Raw genomic sequence first — 8,693 nt, 5'->3', positions numbered from 1 at the left:
TGTGTGGGGGCGGGCGCGAACCCAATCAGTGCCCCCAATTGCGGCCGCGCTGCCATTTTACGAGTCGTTTCCTGCGATCTTGTGCGCATGCGCGCGGAAGAGCGCAGAAATCTCCCTGAGGCACAGAGGTGCCTCAGGGAGAATAGTTTGACATGTGTAAATTTAAATAAAGGGGGAAAAATCCTTTTAAAACATATCCCCTCATGTGACATTGTCACATGAGCTGGGACATGTCAAAGAATTAATGCAACATTTTTTGTTTAGATTTTAAAACACTTCATGAAGCCCCATCCCGCCTGTGGATGAAGTTTCATGAAAAATGCGAAGGTCGCCTGGGCTGTTCGCCTGCCCGCCAACCCTAAGGTTGGACGGGCAGCTCATTTAATTGAGTTAATTAGGTTTTAAGAGGCCTTAATAGGTCTTTAACAGTTTGCCGAACTGAAAATCTAAATGACGTGCAGTGATGTCGGGACACCCGCCCGATGTCACCGTGTGTCATTTTACGCGTTGGTGAGCGGGCCCCACCCCCACTCGCCGACCAGAGAATTCAGTCCATAGATACATCTATGATTGTCAGCAAGTAATGATTTCCACTTTTAGTCTTAGGGAGGAGCCCTACACAACTAATCAGGATCCTGGTAAAAGGTTCCTCAAATCACAGAATCACAGAATCACAGTGCAGAAGAGGCCCTTCAGCCCATCGAGTCTGCACCGACACGTGAGAAAAACCCGACATATATCTACCTAATCCCATTTACCAGCACTTGGCCCATAGCCTTGAATGTTATGACGTGCCAAGTGCTCATCCACGTACTTCTTAAAAGATGTGAGGCAACCTGCCTCCACCACCCTCCCAGGCAGCGCATTCCAAACTGTTACCACCCTCTGGGTAAAAAAGTTTTTCCTCACATCCCCTTTAAACCTCCTGCCCCTCACATTGAACTTATGTCCCCTTGTGACTGACCCTTCAACTAAGGGGAACAGCTGCTTTTTAAGATATATGATAGCATCAGGCTTGAATGAGGAAACAGAGGCTGAACAAGTGAATACACTATTATATTCAGTAGGTCCAGCTGACAACATAATTTCCAGACCAAGAATAAATGAATCTTCCAATAACACACACACAAACACACATAAACATACTACAAGCAGTCAGCATAAGCCTGCTTTAGTATTCCACAGTAATATTAGGGAAAAAATGATATTTCCTTTACACCTCTATCCTTCTGGAAAAATGAACTGTCATTATTCTAAAAGACGGTTTCATTTTCTCAACTCATTTTGCATTATTTATCTATATGCACAAACTATTATGCTACCAGGTACATGCATTAACATGATATATACAAAGCCTTTGTAACAACCGAGGTCATTTCAGTCCAGTGTCCATGTTTTAAATGTCCAATTTCCTTTGAACTTTAAACCCTTGACAACACATCTGCAATTAAATTTTCCCATCCAGCCACATGTATAATCTGTAAAATTAACCGATTGAACTAATAAACTCCATCTGAACAGACTTGCACTCCAGTCTTGAAATTTGTCCAGAAATTATAAAGTATTGTGGTTAGTATAAACAATTGTTTCTGAAGAATTGCTTGCAACATAAACCTTGAAATACTGCAAAGCTAACCCCAGACCTAGAGTCTCTTTCTCAATGGTTGTGTATGTTTTCTGATGTACATTCAGCTTCTGTGTAACATATTCTACCTGCTTTTCAATTCCTGTTTCACCTTGTAACAACACAGCATCAATACCCAAATCGCTTGCACCAATTGCCAACCTAAACTGCTTGGCATAATTAGGTGCTGCCAAAACTGATGTAGAAGTTAACACAGTTTTTAAACTTTCAAATGCATTCTGAAACTCCTGTGTCCATTAAAGTTTCTTATTCTTTTTTAATGGTCGAGTCAATGGAGCAGCCACACTGCTAAAATTTGGTACAAACTTCAGGTAAAATCTATTCATTCTCAGAAACCTCAAAACTTCCCATTTCATTGTAGGCACTGGAAAACTCATGATGACTTTTACTTTCATACCTTGGGGAGCGACCTGACCATGTCCAATGGCATGGCCCAGATATGTAACTTGCGCTTTTGCAAATTCACTCTTAGCCAAGTTCATCACCATATTAGCGTCTTGCAGTCAATCAAACAATACTTTCAGATGTTGTAAATGGTCCTCCCACGCTTGATTGAAAACAACCAATTCATCAGTATAAACAGCATAATCGCTCAGTCCTGCAATTACTTTGTTTCTCAGTCTTTGAAATGTTGCTGGTGCATTCTTCATACCAAATGGCTTAACTTTAAGCTGATATAGTCCATCTGGCATTACAAAAGCCAACGGGCAGAATTTTCTTCCACGTTTTTCTGCATGACTTTGGAGACCTGGATGTGCACCGCGACAGTCCGGTCCTTGAAGGCGGTGGTGAGGAAACAGCCGAGGGTCAGTGCGGCCATTATGCTGAGTGAGAAGGCGAAGAGTGAGTTGGCCCGGGACAGAGCTGTGTTCATCCTGGACAGTGAGCGGACACACACACAGCGACACACACATTTTCTGCCTGTCGGGTGGGCGGGCCCGGCCCAATCTCCGGCGGGCGGGAAGCCGATCCCTGTCGGAGAAGCGGGCCCCGCCCCCTGCTCGCCGACGGCAAAATCCAGCCCAATATCTCTTTTGCTCTTTCCGATAGCAGTACTTACCAATATCCTTACAGCAAGTCAGTCTTTGTGATAAACTCTGATTGTCCCACATTCTTGATACAATCTTCTAACTGTGGAATAGGATATGTGTCCACTTTGGTCACCGCGTTTACTATTCGATAATCTACACGCAGTCTTTGTGTTCCATTCAGTTTTGGTGCCATCACAACAGGTAAACTCCAGTTACTACAACTGGACTCTATGATGTCATTTTGAAACATGAATTTGATGTCTTTTTACACTAGTCCTAATTTTACAAGATTTAATCTATAAGGACACTGCCTTATTGAAACTGCCCACATCTACATCATGCATCGCTAAATTTGTTTTCCCCAGCTGATTCCCACAAATAGCTTTGTGTGACTGCAATAGATTTTCCAAATCATTTTGATATTTTTCTGGAAGGTAACTCAGTATTATATTTAAACTTTTAAGTATCCCCTCATTGTCCAATTTAATTAGAGGAAGGTCAATTTCAGAATCCTCTATATCTACCTCCTTTTCCTTATCTAACACTATTAGTACTTCCTTGTGGCTATCTTCCTTGTGAAAGTACTTTTAAGCGTTTTTACATGATACACCCTCTGCTTCTTTCTTCTTTCTGGAGTATGTATTAAATAATTTGCTTCACTCAGTCTCTTTTCAATCCTGTAAGGCCCACTAAACCTTGCCTTTATTGGTTCACCTGACACTGGCAACAATACTAATACCTTCTCTCCAGCAACAAAACTATGAGCTTTTGTCTTCTTATCTGCACTTATCTTCTTCACCTGCTGTGGTATCTTTAAATATTCCTCAGCTAACTCACATGCTCTGTTCAATATTTCTCTGAATTTTGTCACATAATCCAGGAGAGTAGTTTCTGAAATCTGACCCACTAGTTTCTCCTGGATCAACTTAAGTGGTCCCCTTACTTCATGACCATAGACTAATTCAAAAGGACTAATCCCTGTTGATTCATTAAGGACATCCCTAATAGCAAATAACAAAAATAGAACCCTTCAATCCCAGTCCTGTAGGCAGGCTTCACTGTATGCTCTCATCATTGTTTTCAAAGTTTGATGCCATCTCTCTAAAGTACCATGTGATTCAGGGTGATAAACTGATGACTTCAACTGCTTTATCCCCAGGCTGTTCATTACTTCCTTAAACAGCTGTGACATGAAATTCAAACCCTAATCCGACTGTATTTCTTTTGGTAACCCATATTTTGTAAAGAATTTGGTCAACTCCTCTACAATCCTCTTTGCTGTAATATTTAGTAAAGGTATCGCTTCCAGAAATCTCATAGGGAAAAATTTTCTCCCCATCTGGGGATTGTGTGGGGGCGGGCGCGAACCCAATCAGTGCCCCCAATTGCGGCCGCGCTGCCATTTTACGAGTCGTTTCCTGCGATCTTGTGCGCATGCGCGCGGAAGAGCGCAGAAATCTCCCTGAGGCACAGAGGTGCCTCAGGGAGAATAGTTTGACATGTGTAAATTTAAATAAAGGGGGAAAAATCCTTTTAAAACATATCCCCTCATGTGACATTGTCACATGAGCTGGGACATGTCAAAGAATTAATGCAACATTTTTTGTTTAGATTTTAAAACACTTCATGAAGCCCCATCCCGCCTGTGGATGAAGTTTCATGAAAAATGCGAAGGTCGCCTGGGCTGTTCGCCTGCCCGCCAACCCTAAGGTTGGACGGGCAGCTCATTTAATTGAGTTAATTAGGTTTTAAGAGGCCTTAATAGGTCTTTAACAGTTTGGCGAACTGAAAATCTAAATGACATGCAGTGATGTCGGGACACCCGCCTGATGTCACCGCGTGTCATTTTACGCGTTGGTGAGCGGGCCCCACCCCCACTCGCCGACCAGAGAATTCAGCCCATAGATACATCCATGATTGTCAGCAAGTACTGATTTCCACTTTTAGTCTTAGGGAGGAGCCCTACACAACTAATCAGGATCCTGGTAAAAGGTTCCTCAAATCACAGAATCACAGAATCACAGTGCAGAAGATGCCCTTCAGCCCATCGAGTCTGCACCGACACGTGAGAAACATATGACCTACCTACCTAATCCCATTTACCAGCACTTGGCCCATAGCCTTGAATGTTATGACGTGCCAAGTGTTCATCCAGGTAGTTTTTAAAAGATGTGAGGCAACCCGCCTCCACCACCCTCCCAGGCAGTGCATTCCAAACTGTTACCACCCTCTGGGTAAAGAAGTTTTTCCTCACATCCCCTCTAAACCTCCTGCCCCTCACCTTGAACTTATGTCCCTTTGTGACTGACCCTTCAACTAAGGGGAACAGCTGCTCCCTATCCACCCTGTCCATGCCCCTCATAATCTTGTACACCTCAATCAGGTCGCCCCCTCAGTCTTCTCTGCTCCAACGAAAACAACCCAAGTCTATCCATGAATTCCACTTATTACCATTCTTTCCTGAAATACCACTCTGGACAACAAATGCTGGAATTGGAATTACAGGTGCAGGTTTAATCACTGCTGGAGGTTTTCCTGTCACCTGACATGTGTGACATGTTCTATAGAATTTGATTACATCTTTTTGCAGTCCAGGCCAATAGAATTGTTTTTGTATTTTCACCTGAACGTTCCAAATTCCTAAATGTCCAGCTGTTGGAATTTCATGAGGCACTCTCAATATTTCATTTCTGTATCCAGACGGTATAATTATTTGATGTACTGCTGCCCATTTCTCACCTGCTAGAATAGGAGATGGTCTGCATTTCCTCATTAACACATTACCTTTAAGGTAATAAAATTCTGGAATATATTCTGCCTCTGTTTCTGAATACGCTGTCTGATATAACTGCTTTGCTCGTGGATGTTTCTGATGCAACTCTACCAATTCCACTGAGCTAAACACTTCAGCTTCACTCTCTTCAACCTTCTCTTCCTGAACAATCTTTTCAAAGACAGATGCAGTAGTTGGATGTCCGCATCCTTCCCCTGTCTTTTGGATTCTTCTTCTTCCTGTTCCAACCTGTGAGCTTGTGATCTCGTTACTACACCATCTGGAAACATCTCTGTTGAATGCGTCGCCACAGCCTGCTCGAATACAGTAGCCATCACCAACATCTGTGACCCGGCTATATCATTACCTAAGATAAATTGAACACCTGCAATGGGCAATTTTCCCACTACTCCATCAATCACCTCGCCTGTTTTCAACTTACTTTTTAAATTTACCTTCCACAATAGAATAGTTTTAGCATCTCCATGAATTCCACTTATTACCATTCTTTCCTGACATACCACCTTGGACAACAAATAGCACTATCCCATGACATTAAAGACTGACTAGCCCCAGTATCCCATTAAAATTTTAATATCTTTGCCTGTTCTGCCCTGTACACATGGAAAGGCTTTCCCTTCGCATATAAAATCTTTAAACATTTCTGTAACCTACCCTTCAGAACTGCCTTGGGTAAATTGTGAACACGTTCCCACTTCTTTACCTACTGCTGATTCTTCCTGCTCCACCTGTACACAAAGCATTGGCTTTTCCTGTTTCTGGATCTCAGAACCCACAGTACTCTTACTTCCAGAACTTTTCTGTGTTCCAACTACTGCAATAGGTTTTCCCTGTAACCTCCCTGTAACAACCGGCGATCGGCTCCGCGCCACTATTGTACGCGGTCGGGCCAATTAAGGCTCGCCCAGCGTAAACCGTGGCTCCTGGGATCAGCGGGAAGGGGCGAGCGACGGTGGGAGGCCAATGTCCGCCGGGTCCAATGGTGGCCCAGTGGCCTATTCAGAAACGGCACAGGCAGCCGTCCTGAGGCTGCCGCCGATGTCAGTCAGGAGCATGATGCATAATGTCCTCGGAGAGCAGGCCAAACCGGAGGGCAGGTCGGCGGGGCAGTCGGCTCCGAGCTTCTCGGATGAGTACCTCGCTACCCTCCTCGAGGAGGTGGCAGCACATCGCGAGATCCTGGTGCCGAGGGATGGGAGGAGGAGACCCCTCCCAACATAACAAAATGTGCCTGGGAGGAGCTGGCAGAATGGGTCAGCTCCCACGATGTGGTGAGATGCACCTGGGTGCAGTGCCACAAGCGGTTTAATGACCTCCTGCGATCGGGAAGGGTGAGTGCCGTGTTGGCATCGGTCACTTCTCACAACGTTTAGGTAGGGCCTCCCCCGGCCCTCCGACAACTCAGAATTTTGTTTTTGCATTCATTCATTCATGGGATGTGGCCTTCGCTGGGTAGGTGAGCCAGCATTTATTGCCCATCCCTAGTTGCCCCTGAGAGGGTGGTGCTGAGCTGCCTTCTGTATCCACTGCATGTGGTGTAGGTACACCCACAGTGCTGTTTGGGCGCGAGCTCCAGGGTTTTGACCTAGTGACAGTGGAGAAGCAGCGAAACATTTCAAAGTCAGGATGCTGAGTGACTTGGAGGGGAAATTCCAGGTGATGGTGTTCCCATCTACCTGCTGCCCTTGTCCTCCCAGGTGGTAGTGTTCGTGGGTTTGGAAGGTCTTAGAGTGCGAGTGGCAAATGTGATGGAGGCAGCATCTGGGCAAGGGGGTCAGCCCTGGCTGCTTGGAGTGAGTGTATGACAGCTCCAGGGTCACGAATCGGATGAGCCCTGCAATGTTTCACTCAGGTGGGGGTGGCCAGGCTGCAATGGAAATGCAGGTACAGGGTGGACTAATCAATGCTCCTCCCTTCTGTCAGGAGAAGACAGCTCACAGTAATGCAGAGCGGCTGCGGACTGGCGGAGGGCAGCCCCACCTTCTCATCATCACCAGATACGAGCAGGAGGCACTGGAGCTGGAGAGGTGCCATGTGCCCAGGCCAACCGGCCATGGTGAGGTTGGGGTGCCACTGGGAGGCGGCGGAGGGGCGTCATGAGCCACTTTTGAGGGGATAGTCCTTGTCATCCAGCAGCCATCCATCCAGCCGGCACCTGGGGGTGTCTGAGGATGTATGCGTCATGGGAGCTGCCACGTCCAGGGTGCAATAGACTCTACACATGTGGCCATCAAGGTGCCAGCAGGTGAGCCCGGTGCCTTCATCAACAGGAAGGGCTTCCACTCCATGAACGTGCAGATAGTGTGTGATCACAGGATGCTGATTCTGCAAGTCTGTGCAAGGAAGCCAGGTCCTCCCAAAGGTAGCTCCCCTGGAGGCTGAATGTGCACTCCTGGCCTCCTCCCCATTCTGGCCCTCTCTTCCTCCTCAGAGGAGGTGCCTCCAGTGGAGACCACAATCCCCATTCCCAGAGTAAGGGAGGGCTGTCTGATAACTGGAAGGCCCCAAGTGTTAAGATTCCTCTAGAGTCCTCAGCTGAAGCCTGTTCTTTCTGTCAAAGCAGCTCTGAAGCGAAATGAAGTTGTCCTGTTCACACAAGCAAGTAGCAGTAATAAACTAAAGTTCTAACTACTCACATTAGCAAGCCCACTCACCCCCCTTATCCCGCCTATGGATGAGGTTTTTAAAAATGTGGCCTACCCACCTGCCCATTGCGCAGGTGCAATGCACTGAAAATCGCATGGGCTGTGAAAAATCGTATTCAATTGCTGCCTCAAGGGCCTTAAGTGACCCGTTAATTAATGGCAGGCGCGCCTCGGAACTCAGGACGCCTGCCTTCCGAAATATCGCAATGGCGTGCGGTGACGTCGGGACGCACGCCCGACGTCATCACGCATCATTATGCATGTCGGCATGTCGGGCCCGCCCTCTCATGCCGACCGGAAAATCCTGCCCATTGTCCCTTGAGGCATAAGATTCCTGTGGAAGTGTGATGGGTTTGTGAGTGTGTGACTTGAGAGTGATGAGAAGAGTGACTTACCCTGGCGGAATGGATGAGAGCATTCATCCTCTGTCTGCACTGGGTGGCTGTCCTGTTTTGGAGGGCATTGGCACTGGCCACTGCTGCCACTGCCACCCATGCTGGATTAATGACCTTGGTTACTGGCCTTCGCCCAGAGCGGGAGTAAAGGACATCGCGGCGGCCCTCCACTGCATCCAGTAC

Source organism: Cetorhinus maximus, chromosome 1 (genome assembly GCF_964194155.1).
Source record: "Cetorhinus maximus chromosome 1, sCetMax3.hap1.1, whole genome shotgun sequence".
Lineage (NCBI taxonomy): Eukaryota > Metazoa > Chordata > Chondrichthyes > Lamniformes > Cetorhinidae > Cetorhinus > Cetorhinus maximus.
This window is presented reverse-complemented; position numbering follows the sequence as displayed.